Source organism: Enhydra lutris, unplaced genomic scaffold, assembly GCF_002288905.1.
Source record: "Enhydra lutris kenyoni isolate GAN:26980312 unplaced genomic scaffold, ASM228890v2 scaffoldscaffold53, whole genome shotgun sequence".
NCBI classification, from domain to species: domain Eukaryota; kingdom Metazoa; phylum Chordata; class Mammalia; order Carnivora; family Mustelidae; genus Enhydra; species Enhydra lutris.
In genome coordinates this window covers 10,255,748-10,272,329 of record NW_019154137.1, presented here as the reverse complement: position 1 = coordinate 10,272,329, position 16,582 = coordinate 10,255,748, and positions in this window count along the sequence as shown.

Genomic DNA, 16,582 nt, shown 5'->3' with positions numbered 1-16,582 from the left:
AAGGAAGGAAGGAAGGAAGGAAGGAAGGAAGGAAGGAAGGAAGGAAGGAAGAAAGAAAAGGAAAGTCTTTCCTAAAAGACCTCAACGTGAGACAGGAACCCATCAGAATCCTAGAGGAGAACATAGGCAGTAACCCCTTCGATAGCAGCCACAGCAACTTCTTTCAAGATATGTCTCCAAAGGCAAAGGAAACAAAAGCAAAAATGAACTTTTGGGACTTCATCAAGATCAAAAGCTTCTGCACAGCAAAGGAAACAGTCAACAAAAGAAAGAGGCAATCCACAGAATGGGAGAAGATATTTGCAAATGACAGTACAGACAAAAGATTGATATCCAGGATCTATAAAGAACTCCTCAAACTCAACACACACAAAACAGACAATCATATCAAAAAATGGGCAGAAGATATGAACAGACACTTCTCCAATGAAGACATACAAATGGCTATCAGACACATGAAAAAATGTTCATCATCACTAGCCATCAGGGAGATTCAAATTAAAACCACATTGAGATACCACCTTACACCAGTTAGAATGGCCAAAATTAGCAAGACAGGAAACAACATGTGTTGGAGGGGATGTGGAGAAAAGGGATCTCTCTTACACTGTTGGTGGGAATGCAAGTTGGTGCAGCCACTTTGGAGAATTGTGTGGAGAATCCTCAAGAAATTAAAAATAGAGCTTCCCTATGACCCTGCAATTGCACTGCTGGGTATTTACCCCAAAGGTACAGATGTAGTGAAAAGAAGGGCCATCTGTACCCCGATGTTTATAGCAGCAATGGCCACGGTCGCCAAACTGTGGAAAGAACCAAGATGCCCTTCAATGGACGAATGGATAAGGAAGATGTGGTCCATATACACTATGGAGTATTATGCCTCCATCAGAAAGGATGAATACCCAACTTTTGTAGCAACATGGACAGGACTGGAAGAGATTATGCTGAGTGAAATAAGTCAAGCAGAGAGAGTCAATTATCGTATGGTTTCACTTATTTGTGAAGCATAACAAATAACATGGAGGACAAGGGGAGTTAGAGAGGAGAAGGGAGTTGGGGGAAATTGGAAGGAGAGGTGAACCATGAGAGACTATGGACTCTGAAAATCAATCTGAGGGGTTTGAAGTGGCAGGGGGTGGGAGGTTGGGGGAACCAGGTGGTGGGTATTAGAGAGGGCACGGATTGCATGGAGCACTGGGTGTGGTGCAAACACAAGGACTACTGTTATGCTGAAAAAAAGATGTTCAAACTTAGATCTCAGATTGAAGTATATATGTAAAACATAGCTTTTTAAAAAATCCCTTCACTCCTGAAAAGAAAATCAATACAGAAATGAAAATTTGTCTTGTAACATACATGTGCAAAAGATGAGTTTAAAAAATTGTGAACAACTTGTATTATAGTTTATATTCTGTAATAACTGTATACCATGCACTATGTATATATTGTTCATACTTGACAGGCACATTATAGTTTTGTTATAAAGTATATATTTTTCCCTACTAAATCCTGTCTTTTGTATTAGACAATGAAGAAATTTTAAGTGTGTTAAGGCACATGGAAGACCAGTTTATTTGCAAAAGGTACTGAGATTGTTTATAAAGAAACAGCTATCTGATATCAAGGTGAAGATCCAAATGTAAACAGTTTACTAATGCACTACTGAATTTTAAATTTGGTTTGTCACTTGGTTTATCATTTCAAATTTAAAATACCTCAAATTTTAAAGCCAACAAAATTGGATGTAATCAAATTTGTAAATGATAATATAATAGTTTGGTTTGCTCTTAAAAAAGAAAAATGATCTACATTTAGACAAATTATAATCTGTTTAACATCAAAAACAAAGAAAGAATCTTGAAAGCAGCAAGAAAGAAACAACTCACTTTCTATAAGGGATCATCAATAAAATAGCTGATTTCTCTTCAGAAACCATTGAAGACAGAATATGGTAGATGGCTCTACTTAAAGTGCTGAAAAAAATGGCAACTAATAATTATACACACACACACACTCAAACACACAAAACAATCCTTCAAAAACAAAGGAGTAATTAAAACTCTGGATAAACAAAATTTGAGAGTTTGTTGCTAGCTGATTTGACCTATGAGAAATCATATATGGAATACTTCAGGCTGAAATGAGAAGATGGTAATTTAAATTCTTAAAACAAACACACAAAATACCAGTTAAGGTAAATATTAAAGTGAGAGTAAATACACAAAAAAATATAAATACAGCTTCTGTTTGTATTTTACTTTATTTATTCATTTATTTGACAAACTGAGAGAGAGAGAGAGAACACAAGAGCTGAGCAGCAGGCAGAAGAAGGGGGAGAAGCCAACTCCCTGATGATCAAAAAACCCAAAGGAAGGCTCCAATCCCAGGACCATGGGATCATGACCTGAGCCGATGCATAACCAACTGAACCATGAGGCTCCCCTGTTTGTATTTTTTGCCTAATTTAAAAGACAATTATATAAAGCAATAATTTATAATATGTAAATTGACATTCAATGCATAATAAGGTAATCTTTTGTGGTAGTGAAAGGACAAAGAGAAGTTGAAAAATCCATATACAATAAAAGATCTTGCATACTATTGAGGTTAAGTTGCCATAAATTCAAACAAGGTTGATGTGAACTTAAATGATAATTATAATCTCCTGAGTAACTACCAAGAAAATAAGTTAGTAATATGTAATTAAAGGAATGTCAAGGGAATCAAAGTGGTACACCTATATATATATATATATAAGTGTGTCCAAAGGCAAAGGAAACAAAAGCAAAAATGAACTTTTGGGACTTCATCAAGATCAAAAGCTTATTTGGTATGAAATATATATATTTCATACCAAATAAGGCAATAATGGAGAAAGTGAGAAATAAAAATGAAATGATACTTTGTAAACAAATTGTAAAAAGCAGAGGTAAGGTTTAACTTGCCAATATTTATATTAAGTGTAATGTATTGAACTCTCCAACTGGAGAAAATCAACACAACAAAAATTGTTCCTTTGGAAAGATAAAAAGATACACTTTTAGCAAAACTGACCAGGCAAAAATGGTAAAAGATTCAAATTGCTAAAATGAGACATGAAATTAGGAACATTACTACTGACATTACAGAACCAGTAAGGATTATAAAGAAATATTATGAACAACTGTGTGCCAATTTACTAGGTAATTTAGTTAAAATGCATAAATTCCTAGAGGGTCAAAAACTACCAAAAATTATTCAAAAATAAAAAAAAAGTCTAGAAAGACCTATCACAAACTGAGACATTAAATTAGTGGGAAAAAAATAAGCTTCCAACAAAAACTGCAGTTCCACTTGGTGTCACTGGTTAATTCTACCAAATATGTAAAGAAAAAATAATATCAATTCTTTAGAAACTCTTTGAAAAAAAAAAAGAAGAGGTGAGAATATTTTTCAACTTATTTTGTGAGGTCAATATGTACCCTGATATCAAAATGAGACAAAGATATCAAAAAATTAAGCTTACAGACCAATCAATATTCCTTCCATTTATAAATGCAAAAATCCTCAATAAAATACTAGCAAATTGAACCCAGCAACATATTAAGAAGTTTATATAGGTGGTACGCAAGCAATACAATGTTGGTTTAATATGTGAAAATCAAATAATATAATACAACATAGCTATGTAAAAAAGAATGAAAACCACATAACCATCACAATAAATTCAAGACACAGATTTTTTTTTCAAAATCCAGTATCCCTTCATGATAAAAATAATAAATAGTAACAGAAGGGAATCTCCTGAACCTGAAAAGTAACATATAGGAAAAATTCACTGTTAATATTATACTCAATGGTAAAAGACTGAAAACATTCCTCCTAAAATCAGGAATATGATAAGGATGTCATCTGCTCCCAAATCTCTTCAATGTTTTACTGGAGGTTCTAGCCAGGACAATTTGTTAATAAGAAGAAAGCAAAGGCACTCAGGCTGGAATATAAAAAGTCAAACTATTTCTATTCAGAGTTTATATGATTTTCTCAGTAGAAAACACTTAGGACTTCTAAATAGCCAAAGTAATGTTGAAGAAGAAAACCAAAGCTGAAGGCATCACAATTCTATATTTCAAGCTATATTACAAAGATGCAATCATAAAGACAGCATGGTAGTGGCACAAATACAGATGGATTGATGAATGGAACAGAATAGAGAATGCAGAAATGGACTATCAGCTCCATGGCCAACTAATCTTCAACAAAGCAGGAAAGAATATGTAATGAAAAAAAAGAGTCTCTTCAACAAATGATGATGGGAGAATGATGGGACAGCTACAAGCAGAAGAATGAAACCAGACCACTTTCTTACACTATATGCACACAAAAAAATTTGAAATGGATGAAAGACCTAAATGTGGGACAGGGATCCATCAAAATCCTAGAGGAGAATACAGGCAGAAACCTCTTTGCTGTTGTCCACAGCAACTTCTTGATAGACACATCTTCAAAGGCAAGGGAAACAAAAGTAAAAATGAACTATTGGGACTTCATTAGGATAAAAAGCTTTTGCACAACAAAGGAAACAATTAGCAAAACTAAAAGGCAACCTATGGAATGGTAGAAGATATTCACAATTGACATATCAGATAAAGCTAGGATCCAAAATCTATGAAGAATTTATCAAACTCAACACCCAAAAAACAAATAATCCCATTAAAAAATGGGCAGAAGGCATGAACAGACATTTCCCCAAAGAACACATAAAATGGCTAAGAGATACATGAAAAAATGCTCAACATTAGTCATCATGAGGGACATACAAATCAAAACCACAAGATACTACATCACACTGGTCAGAATGGCTAAAATTAACAAGTCGGGAAAACACAGGTTTTGGCGAGGTTGTGGAGAAATAGGAATTCTCTTACATTTTTGGTGGGAATGCAAACTGGTGTAGCCAATCTGGAAAACAGTATGGAAGTTCCTCAAAAAATAAAAACAGAACTACCTTATGACCCAACAATTGCACTACTAGGTATTTACCCCAACAATACAAATGTAGTGATTCAAAGGGGCATATGCACTCCAATGTTTATAACATCAATGTCCACAATAGCCAAACTATGGAAAGAGTCCAGATGTGCATCAACAGGTAAATGGGTAAAGAAGAGATGGTATGTATATACAACAGAATACTACTCAGACGCCAAAAATAATGAAATCTTGACATTTGCAAGGACATGGATGGAACTAGAGGGTATTCTACTAAGTGAAATAAGTCAGTCAACAAAAGACAAATACCACATGATTTCACTAAGGAAAAAAAAAAACAAAATAAAAGAACATAGAGGAAGGTAAGGAACAAACAAGATAACAGAGAAGGAAGCAAGCCAGAACAGACTCTAAACTATAGGGAAAAAACTGAGGGTAGCTGGAGAGTAAGAGTGTGGCGAATGTGGTAACTAGGTGATGGGCATTAAGGAAGGCACTTGATGTAATGAGCACTGGGTATTATACACTAGTGATGGATCACTAAATTCTACCCCTAAACTAATAACACACTATGTGTTTACTGAATTGAATTTAAATAGAATTTTTAAAAAATTAAAAGCTAAGAAAAATAAAATAATGCATGCCAAAAGTTACACATGGCTGTTAGAAGAAGGTGTAAAGTTAATAAGTGACATATTGTGTCAGCAGCAATTTACTTTGTACTCAACACTCTACTAGGCATATGGTGTCATGCAAAGAAAGCTCCAAACCAAAATGACCTTCAACAGACGAATGGATAAAGAAGATATGGTCCATATATACAATGGAGTATTATGCCTCCATCAGAAAGGATGAATACCCAACTTTTGTATCAACATGGACAGGACTGGAGGAGATTATGCTGAGTGAAATAAGCCAAGCAGAGAGAGTCAATTATCATATGGTTTCACTTACTTGTGGAGCATAAGGAATAACATGGAGGACATCAGGAGAAGGAAAGAAAAAGTGAATTTGGGGAAATAGGAGGGGGAGACCAACCATGAGAGACTGTGGACTCTGAGAAACAAACTGAGGGTTTTGGAGGGGAGCGGGGTGAGGGGTGTTAGGTGAGCCTGGTGGTGGGTATTAAGGGGCATGTATTGCATGGGGCACTGGGTGTGGTGCATTAACAATGAATCTTGGAACACTGAAAAAATAAAATTAAATTAAAAAACAAAACAAAACAATGTTATCTTATTGGTAACTTCTAGTTGACATTTAAAATCGCCATAATACCAAAATTACATAAACTCTTTCAGAAAATAGTAGACAAGTGAATATTTCTTAACACTTTTTGAGAGGACAAAATTATCTTGATGTAAAATCAGACAAACAAATAAGAGAATGAAAACCTCAGGCAAATATCCCTCATGATTATAGGTGCAAAATGCTTTCTTATTTGTTACATAATTGAATGCAAGAGAGTATTTTTAAAAGATAATATATTTGAGATTATAAAGTTTGTTTAATGTTAAAAGAAACATAATGATTTATCGTATCAATAACATAATGGAGAGAAATAATATGTTTTACTCAAATAATGTTCAAAAAGTAATTGTATTACTTTTTATAACAATGCATGCCACATAGAGTAAAATAATCATGGTCTAGAGTCTAATTTGTGGGAAGATTATTGATAACAAATATATTTCAAATATATTTAATAGATATAAAAGTAATTGGATTTTCTGCTTAGTTTTTAGTCAAACAACACGTGTAGTCCACACCTTTCTCATACCCTTCATACTGCCTCCCAGAGTGCCCACTAAAGTTGGATTCCTAACCTCATCAGACAGGCATGCTTCACTTGTAGCCAACCTGTCTCATCTTCTTTCTTATCCCAATAGCCTGAAGGAGTTGTACAATGAATGAGAATTCTATTCCTTTACATCCTAGACAATACTGTATTTATCAGGCTTACTTATTTTAGCCATTCCAGTGGGTACTTTGTTTTGTAAATTTTCATTTGCTAATATTTAATAATGTTGAGAATTTCTCACATAACCTTTTTTATTTAAGATTTATCTATTTTAGACAAAGTGAGAGAGAGTGTGTGTGAGTGGGGGGAGGGACAGAAGGAGAGAATCTTCAAGCAGAATCCCCACTGAGTCCAGAGCCCAACAGAGAGCCTGATCCCACAACCTTTGAGATCATGATTTGAGCCAAGACAAGAGCCAGAGGATTAACCAAATGAGCCACCCAGGTGCCCCTGACATTGCTTTTTATTATTTTTTTTAATTTGTTTATGATTTTATTTTAATTCCATTTAGTTACTGTAGAGCATAATAGTAGCTTCAGGCATACAATGTAGTGATTCAACACTTGCATGCAACACCTGGGGTTCATTACAAGTGCACTCCTTAATACCCATCACCTATTTTACCCATCCCCTTCACCCTGCCCTCTGGTGACCATCAAGATTTTCTTTAGAGTTAAGGGTCTGTTTATTTTGTTATTGGTTGGCCTCTCTTATTTTTTCCCTTTTGCTCCTGTTTCTTTTTTTTTTTTAATTTTTAATTTTTTAAATTTCTTTTCAGTGTACCAGAATTAATTGTTTATGCACCACACCCAATGCTCCATGCAATACGTGCCCTCCATAATACCCACCACCAGGCTCATCCAATTTCCCACCTCCCGCCCCTTCAAAACCCTCAGATTGTTTTTCAGAGTCCATAGTCTCTCATGGTTCATCTCCCCCTCGACATGGCTTTTTAATCACTTAATGGTGACATTTGAAGAGGAAGAATTTTAAATTTTGATGGAGTCTATTTTTTCTTTTTCTTTTTTTTTAATTTTATGCTCATTTTTTTCCCATCTAAGAAATATTGTTGCATCTAGGATGTAATAATTTAAATCCTATTTTCTCTAACAGTACAGATTTTCATTTTTACTTTTAGTTCTATGTTTCGTCATGAATCAATATTTGTATATACATGAGGAAAGGATAAAAGTTGCTTTTTTTTCCTCCCTTATAGCTATGTAGTTGCTCCTTGACAGCTTGCTGAAAATATTATATATATTTTTTTTCATTGAAATACCTTGGTATTGTTATTAGGAAACAAATAACAATATATGTGTAAATCTATTTCTGTACTCTCCTTTCTGTCCCATTTATACATATGCCTATTCTACTCCAATTACACACTTTAAAAAAAAGATTTTATTTATTTGACAAAGAGAGAGATCACAAGTATGCAGAGAAGTAGGCAGAGAGAGCAGGAGAAGCAGGCTTCCCGCCGAGCAGGGAACCTGACACAGGAAGGGGAGCCTGACTTGGGGCTTGATCCCAGGACCCTGAGATCATGACCTAAGCTGAAGGCAGAGGCTTAACCCACTGAGCCACCCAGGCTCCCCTCCAATTACACACTTTTTGATAGCTGTAAATCTTAGAGTAAATCTTAGAAGCACATGGTTCATCTATTAGACTTACTTTCAAAACTTTTTTTTCTATTTTAGTTTTTTAAAATATTTGTTTATAACCTTTAAAATCTGCTTACAAATTTCTACAGAAATAGTCTGCTGGGGTTTTTATCAAAAATGCATTAAATCAATAGATCAATTTAGGAAAAATTATATCTGATCAACATTGAGTCTTCCTTTTTTTCAATATTGAGTCTTCCAATTGATGATAATGGTTCAAGTTTTCATTTTTTAATTTCTCTAATCAATGTCATGTGGCTTTGTCATACAATTCAACATATTTTAAAAACATTTTCTGGTATTTTCTTATAACTTTAATTCGATTGTATATGGCCATTTTGGGTTGTCTAAATTTTGTTTCTAGTATTTGTAAGTAAAACTGATATTGGCTGTGTATCTTGAGTCCTTGTAAATGTGCTTAATTGTTCTTGTAGATTATTGTAGAATGGCCAAAATTAGCAAGACAGAAAACAACATGTGTTGGAGGGGATGTGGAGAAAGGGGATCCCTCTTACACTGTTGGTGGGAATGCAAGTTGGTGCAGCCACTTTGGAGAACAGTGTGAAGAATCCTCAAGAAATTAAAAATAGAGCTTCCCTATGACCCTGCAATTGCACTACTGGGTATTTACCCCAAAGATACAGACATAGTGAAAAGAAGGGCCATCTGTACCCCCAAAGATTATAGCAGCAATGGCCACGGTTGCCAAACTGTGGAAAGAATGAAGGTGCCCTTCAATGGACGAATGGATAAGGAAGGTGTGGTCCATATACTCTATGGAGTTTTATGCCTCCATCAGAAAGGATGAATACCCAACTTTTGTAGCAACATGGACGGGACTGGAAGAGATTATGCTGAGTGAAATAAGTCAAGCAGAGAGAGTCAATTATCATATGGTTTCACTTCTTTGTGGAGCATAACAAATAGCATGGAGGAGAAGGGGAGATGGAGAGGAGAAGGGAGTTGGGGGAAATTGGAAGGGGAGGTGAACCATGAGAGACTATGGACTCTGAAAAACAATCTGAGGGTTTTGAAGGGGCGGAGGGTGGGGAGGTTGGGGGAACCAGTTGGTGGGTATTGGAGAGGGCACGGATTGCATGGAGAACTGGGTGTGGTGCAAAAACAATGAATACTGTTACGCTGAAAATAAGTAAAAAAAAATAAAATAAAACAAATACTAACAACAACATAAAAAAAGAGTAAAATCTTAAAGCTGAAAAACACAAACTTAAGTGATCCACTTCGCTGGACAAACAAAGCAGTAGCATAGAGACTGGAGAAGAAAACTATCCAAACTAATGCAGAAACAACAACAACAATAACAATAACAACAACAACAACATTAACAAATGAACAAAACTTTAGCAAATGGTGACACAATGCCAAGCAATCTGATACACATGGAATTGTGGTCCCAAAAGGAAGAATGATGATGATAATGATAGTAATAACAATAATTTGTTTAAAACACATGTAAAAGTAAAATGAATAAAAAATTACATAAAGAACGTGTTAGAATGTTATAAATTAAGAAGTATATGCAATGTCAGAATATACATTGTGATAAGTTCAAGATTACTGCAAAGCCTAAAACAATAAATGATGAGATTTAAAAAATGAACCAGTACAGGGGCCTGGGTGGTTCAGTCAGTTAAGCATCTGCCTTCAGCTCAAGTCATGATCTGAGGGGCCTGGGATAAGGCCTCATGTTGGGCTTCCTACTCAGTGGGGAGTCTGCTTCTCCCACTGTCTCTTCCCCAGCTTGTGATCTCTCTCTAAAGTAAATCAATAAAATCTTTTAAAAACTGAACCAAGGGGGGGCGCCTGGGTGGCTCAGTGGGTTGAGCCTCTGCCTTCAGCTCAGGTCATGATCTCAGGGTTCTGGGATCGAGTCCCGCATCAGGCTCTCTGCTCACAGGGAGCCTGCTTCCCCCTCTCTCTCTGCCTGCCTCTCTGCCTACTTGTGATCTCTCTCTGTCAAATAAATAAATAAAATCTTAAAAAAAAAAGAAAAAACTGAACCAAGGGGCGCCTGGGTGGCTCAGTGGGTTAAAGCCTCTGCCTTCGGCTCAGGTCATGGTCCCAGTGTCCTGGGATTGAGCCCCACATCAGGGGGTCTCTGCTCAGCAGGGAACCTGCTTCCCACCCCTGCCTTCCTCTCTACCTACTTGTGATCTCTGTCTGTCAAATAAATAAAATAAAATATTTAAAAAAATAAAAAAACTGAACCAATAGAAGATTTAAATTTAAATTAAATGCTAAAAACACTCACAGAAGAAACAGAAAATTAAAAAAAAACAATAAAGTTAAATGCAGTCAGAAGTAAAACAAATAAGACAGTAGACTTAAAAACCAGTATTTTTATTTTTAAATTATGCTGTTAATGCAAATGGTCCATAAATATATAGTCCTAAGTATTTTCTGTTTACAAAGAATGCATTTTAATTTTAAAGGCAAAGATTCCTTAAAAATAAAAAGATGAAAAAGTATATAGCATGGAAATATTAATCTACTAATCACAAGAAAGCAGAAATGTCTATATGAATTAGATTTCAGTATAAAGGATATTATCAGGGACAAAGAGAAATATTTCATAGTGATAAAGGGAATAACTCATAAATAAGATATTTAAAAAAACTAAAAAAAACTAAAAAATAATTTACTTAATAATAGAGTTGAAAATTAACACAGAGTAAGTTGATAGAACTGAAAGGAGAAATGGACAAGTTCACATTTATATTTAGAGATGTCAATATTACCTTCAGGGTAAATGACAGAATAAATGGACAGAAATGTAATTACTATATAGATGAATTGTATAACACTATTAAATGATATGGCCTAATTCACAGTTATGGAACTGCCCCACCAAAAATATCAAAATCAATATTCTTTCTAAGTTTATATGGAACATTGACCAAGATAGACCAGCTACACCATAATCCTATAATAGGATTTAAAATATAGAGCAAATATTATCTGATCACAATGAAATTTAATTAGAAATTAGTAAGGAGAAAATATCTAGAAGATCCCCAAACATTTGGAAATTGTGCAGCATGATTCTAAATAACCATGGATCCATAGAAATATCAAAAGGAAATAGGAAATTTTTTAAGTGAATAACGGAAACCATACACCAACATATCTGGGATACAGCTAAAGCAGGGCTTAAAAGTTAGCTTTAAATTCCTATATTAGAAAAGAAGTGTTTAAAAATGATGATCTAGGTTTCTAACTTAAACTAGAGAGTGGATAGTAAATTTAACACAAAGTAAGTAGATGGAAAGAGACAAACAAATATTAAAGTGGAACTTAATAAAATAGAAAATAAACAAATGATAGAAAACACTGATGGAACCAAAAGCTAATTGTTTGAAAACAGTAAAATAAAATTTATGAATTTATTTCTAAACTGATCAACAACAAATAGATATAAATATCAGATAGATATATGATAAGTAAATAGATAAGTAGATAGGTGGTAGATGGATGATAGTAGATACACAGTGAAAAAGAACACAACTTTACCAAGTACCACTATCAGGAATAAAGGGGGGAAATGTCTATAAATCCTCCACCTACTAAAGAGATAATGACACCATTATGAACAAATATAAGACAATAAATATAATGAGTTACAGGGAATAAAAAATGCTTGGAAAAATACAACTGTCAAATTTACTTTATATTAAAAAAAAACCTGAGTATCCTTATGTATTAAAGACATTTAATGTTATTAAAAACTTTCACATTAAGAAAACTCCAAACACAAGTGACCTCACTGGTAACTTCCATCAGACATTTCAAGTTGCCATAATACTAATATTACATAAACTTTTTCAGAAAACAGTGGAAGAGTGAACATTTCTTAACAATTTGAGAAGAAAAAAATGTCCTGACATAAAAATCAGACAAACAAATAAGAGAATGAAAACTATGGACAAATATCTTTCATGAAGATAAGTGTAAAATCCTTTCCTAAATTATTAGCTAATTGACTACAAAAAATTGTTTTAAAAAGATAATATATTCCAGACTGTAAGTTTGGTCAAATGCCAAAAGAAAAATATAATTTACCATATTAATAACATCATCTTGCTAATTTTGGCCATTCTAACTGGTGTAAGGTGGTATCTCAATGTGGTTTTAATTTGAATCTCCCTGATGGCTAGTGATGATGAACATTTTTTCATGTGTCTGATAGCCATTTTTATGTCTTCATTGGAGAAGTATCTGTTCATATCTTCTGCCCATTTTTTGATATGATTGTCTGTTTTGTGTGTGTTGAGTTTGAGGAGTTCTTTATAGATCCTGGATATCAACCTTTTGTCTGTACTGTCATTTGCAAATATCTTCTCCCATTCTGTGGATTGCCTCTTTCTTTTGTTGACTGTTTCCTTTGCTGTGCAGAAGCTTTTGATTTTGATGAAGTCCCAAAAGTTCATTTTTGCTTTTGTTTCCTTTGCCTTTGGAGACATATCTTGAAAGAAGTTGCTGTGGCTGAAGTCGAAGAGGTTACTGCCTATATTCTCCTCTAGGATTCTGATGGAGTCCTGTCTCACGTTGAGGTCTTTTATCCATTTTGAGTTTATCTTTGTGTATGGTGTAAGAGAATGGTTGAGTTTCATTCTTCTACATATAGCTGTCCAGTATTCCCAGCACCATTTATTGAAGAGACTGTCTTTTTTCCACTGTATATTTTTTCCTGTTTTGTCGAAGATTATTTGACCATAGAGTTGAGGGTCCATATCTGGGCTCTCTACTCTGTTCCACTGGTCTATGCGTCTGTTTTATGCCAGTACCATGCTGTCTTGGTGATCACAGCTTTGTAGTAAAGCTTGATATCAGGTAACGTGATGCCACCAGTTTTATTTTTGTTTTTCAACAATTCCTTAGTGATTTGGGGTCTCTTCTGATTTCATACAAATTTCTGGATTATTTGCTCCAGCTCTTTTAAAAATACCAGTGGAATTTTGATTGGAATGGCATTAAAAGTATAATTGCTCTAGGCAGTATGGACATTTTAACAATGTTTATTCTTCCAATCCAATAGCATGGAATGGTCTTCCATCTTTTTGTGTCTTCTTCAATTTCTTTCATGAGTGTTCTGTAGTTCCTTGAGTACAGTTCCTTACCTCTTTGGTTAGGTTTATTCCCAGGTATCTTATGGTTCTTCGTGCTATAGTAAATGGAATCGATTCTCTAATTTCCCTTTCTGTATTTTCATTGTTAGTGTATAAGAAAGCCACTGATTTCTGTACGTTGACTTTGTATCCTGCCACATTACTGAATTGCTGTATGAGTTCTAGTAGTTAGGGGGTGGAGTCTTTTGGGTTTTCCATATAAAGAATCATGTCATCTGAGAAGAGAGAGAGTTTGACTTCTTCACTGCCAATTTGGATACCTTTTATTTCTCTTTGTTGTCTAATTGCTGTTGCTAGGACTTCTGATACTATGTTGAACAAGAGTGGTGAGAGTGGGCATCCTTGTGTTCCTGATCTCAATGTGAAGGCTGTAAGCTTTTTCGCATTGAGGATGATATTTGCTGTGGGTTTTTCATAGATAGATTTGATGAAGTTCAGGAATGTTCCCTCTATCCCTATACTTTGAAGCGTTTTAATCAGGAACGGATGCTGGATTTTGTCAAATGCTTTTTCTGCATCAATTGAGAGGACCATGTGGTTCTTCTCTCCTCTCTTATTAATTTGTTCTATCACATTGATTGATTTGCAAATGTTGAACCATCCTTGTAGCCCAGGAATGAATCCCACCTGGTCATGGTGGATAATCGTTTTAATGTGCTGTTAGATCCTGTATGCTAGGATCTTGTTGAGAATCTTAGCATCCATATTCATCAGTGATATTGGCATGAAATTCTCCTTTTTGGTAGGGTCTTTACCTGGTTTGGGGATCAGGGTAATGCTGGCTTCATAGAAAGAGTCTGGAAATTTTCCTTCTGCTTCAATTTTTTGAAACAGCTTCAGGAGAATAGGTGTTATTTCTTCTTTGCATGTTTGATAGAATTCCCAGGATATCCATCAGGTCCTGGGCTTTTGTTTTTTGGGAGGTTTTTGATGACTGCTTCAATCTTGCTACTAGATATCGTTCTATTCAGGTTGTCGATTTCTTCCTGGTTCAATTTTGGGAGTTTATAGTTTTCCATGAATGCATCGATTTCATCTAGGTTGCTTAGCTTATTGGCATATAACTGTTGATAATAACTTGTGATGATTGTTTCTACTTCCTTGGTGTTAGTTGTGATCTCTCCCTTTTCATTCATAATTTTATGAATCTAGGCTTTCTCTCTTTTCTTTTGGATTAGTGTGGCCAATTGTTTATTGATCTTATTGATTCTTTCAATGAACCAGCTTCTAGTTTCATTGATATGTTCTACTGTATCTCTGGTTTCTATCTCATTGATCTCAGCTCTAATCTTGATTATTTCCCTTCTTATCTGTGGAATTGGTTTGATTTGTTGTTGATTCTCCAGTTCTTTGAGGTGTAGAGACAGCTGGTGTGTTCTGGATTTTTCAATGTTTTTGAGGGAGGCTTGGATGGCTATGTATTTCCCCCTTAAGACCGCCTTTGCTGTATCCCATAGGTTTTGGACCGAAGTGTCTTCATTCTCATTGGTTTCCATGAATTGTTTCAGTTCTTCCTTGATCTCCTGGTTGATCCAAACATTCTTAAGCAAGGTGGTCTTTAGCTTCCAGGTGTTTGAGTTCCTTTGGAACTTTTCCTTGTGATTGAGCTCCAGTTTCAAAGCATTGTGATCTGAGAATGTGCAGGGAATAATCTCAGTCTTTTGGTATCAGTTGAGTCCTGATTTGTGAACCAGTATGTGGTCTATTCTTGAGAAGGTTCCATGTGCACTTGAAAAGAATGAGTATGCTGTTGTTTTAGGGTGGAATGTTCTGTATATATCTATGAGGTCCATCTGGTCCATTGTGTCATTCAATGCTCTAGTTTCTTTATTGATTTTCTGCTTCAATGATCTGTCTATTTCTGAGAGAGGCGTGTTAAGATCTACTATCAATGTATTCATATCGATATGACTCTTTATCTTGATTAACAGTTTTCTCATGTAATTGGCTGCTCCCATATTGGGGGCATAGATATTTATAATTGTTAGATCATCTTGGTGGGTAGTCCATTTAAGAATTATGTAGAGTTCTTCTGTATCTCTGACTACATCTTTAGTTTAAAATCTAAATTGTCTGATATGAGAATCACTAGCTACCCTGGCCTTCTTTTGAGGCCCATTGGCATGAAAGATGTTTCTCCATCCCTTCACTTTCAGTCTGCATATATCTTTAGGTTCAAAACGGGTCTCTTGGAGACAACATATGGATGAGTCCTGTCATTTTATCCAATCTGCAACCCTGTGCCATTTTATGGGCGCATTTAGGCCATTCACATTGAGAGTGATTATTGATAGATACGTTTTTATTGACATTGTGTTACCTTTGAAGTCTTTCTTTCTGTAGATTGTCTCTATATTTCTGTTCAATGCTATTCTAAGGATTTTTCCTCTTTTATAGAACCCTCCTTAATATTTCCTGCAGTGTCAGCTTGGTGGTTGCATAGTCTTTTAAGCCTTGCCGGTCTTGGAAACTCTTTATCTCTCCATCCATTTTGGATGTCAGTCTTGCTGGATAAAGTATTCTTGGCTGCATGTTCTTCTCATTTAGTGCCCTGAATATATCTTGCTAGCCCTTTCTGGCTTGCCAGGTCTCTGTGGACAGGTCTGATGTTATTCTGATGGGCTTTCCTCTGTAAGTAAGGAACATCTTTGTCCTAGCGGCTTTCAAGAAATTATATCTACAATTATGATTCCTCAATTTGACTATCAGGTGCCTTAATGTTTTTCTGGAATCTATAATCTTGGGTGGAGGCTGTTCGGCCTCTAGTACATGAACGCTGGTTCCATTCACAAGATTGGGAAAATTTTCATGAAGAACTTGTTCCACTATCTCTTCTAGACTTCTTTCTTTCTCCTCCCCTTCAGGGATTCCAATAATTCTGATGTTGGAACGTTTCATGGCATCATTTATTTCCCTGATTCTGTTTTCGTGGCTTCTAAGCTGTTTGTTCCAGGCTTCCTCCTGATCCCTTCTCTGTATCTGTTTGTCCTCCAGATCACTAATTC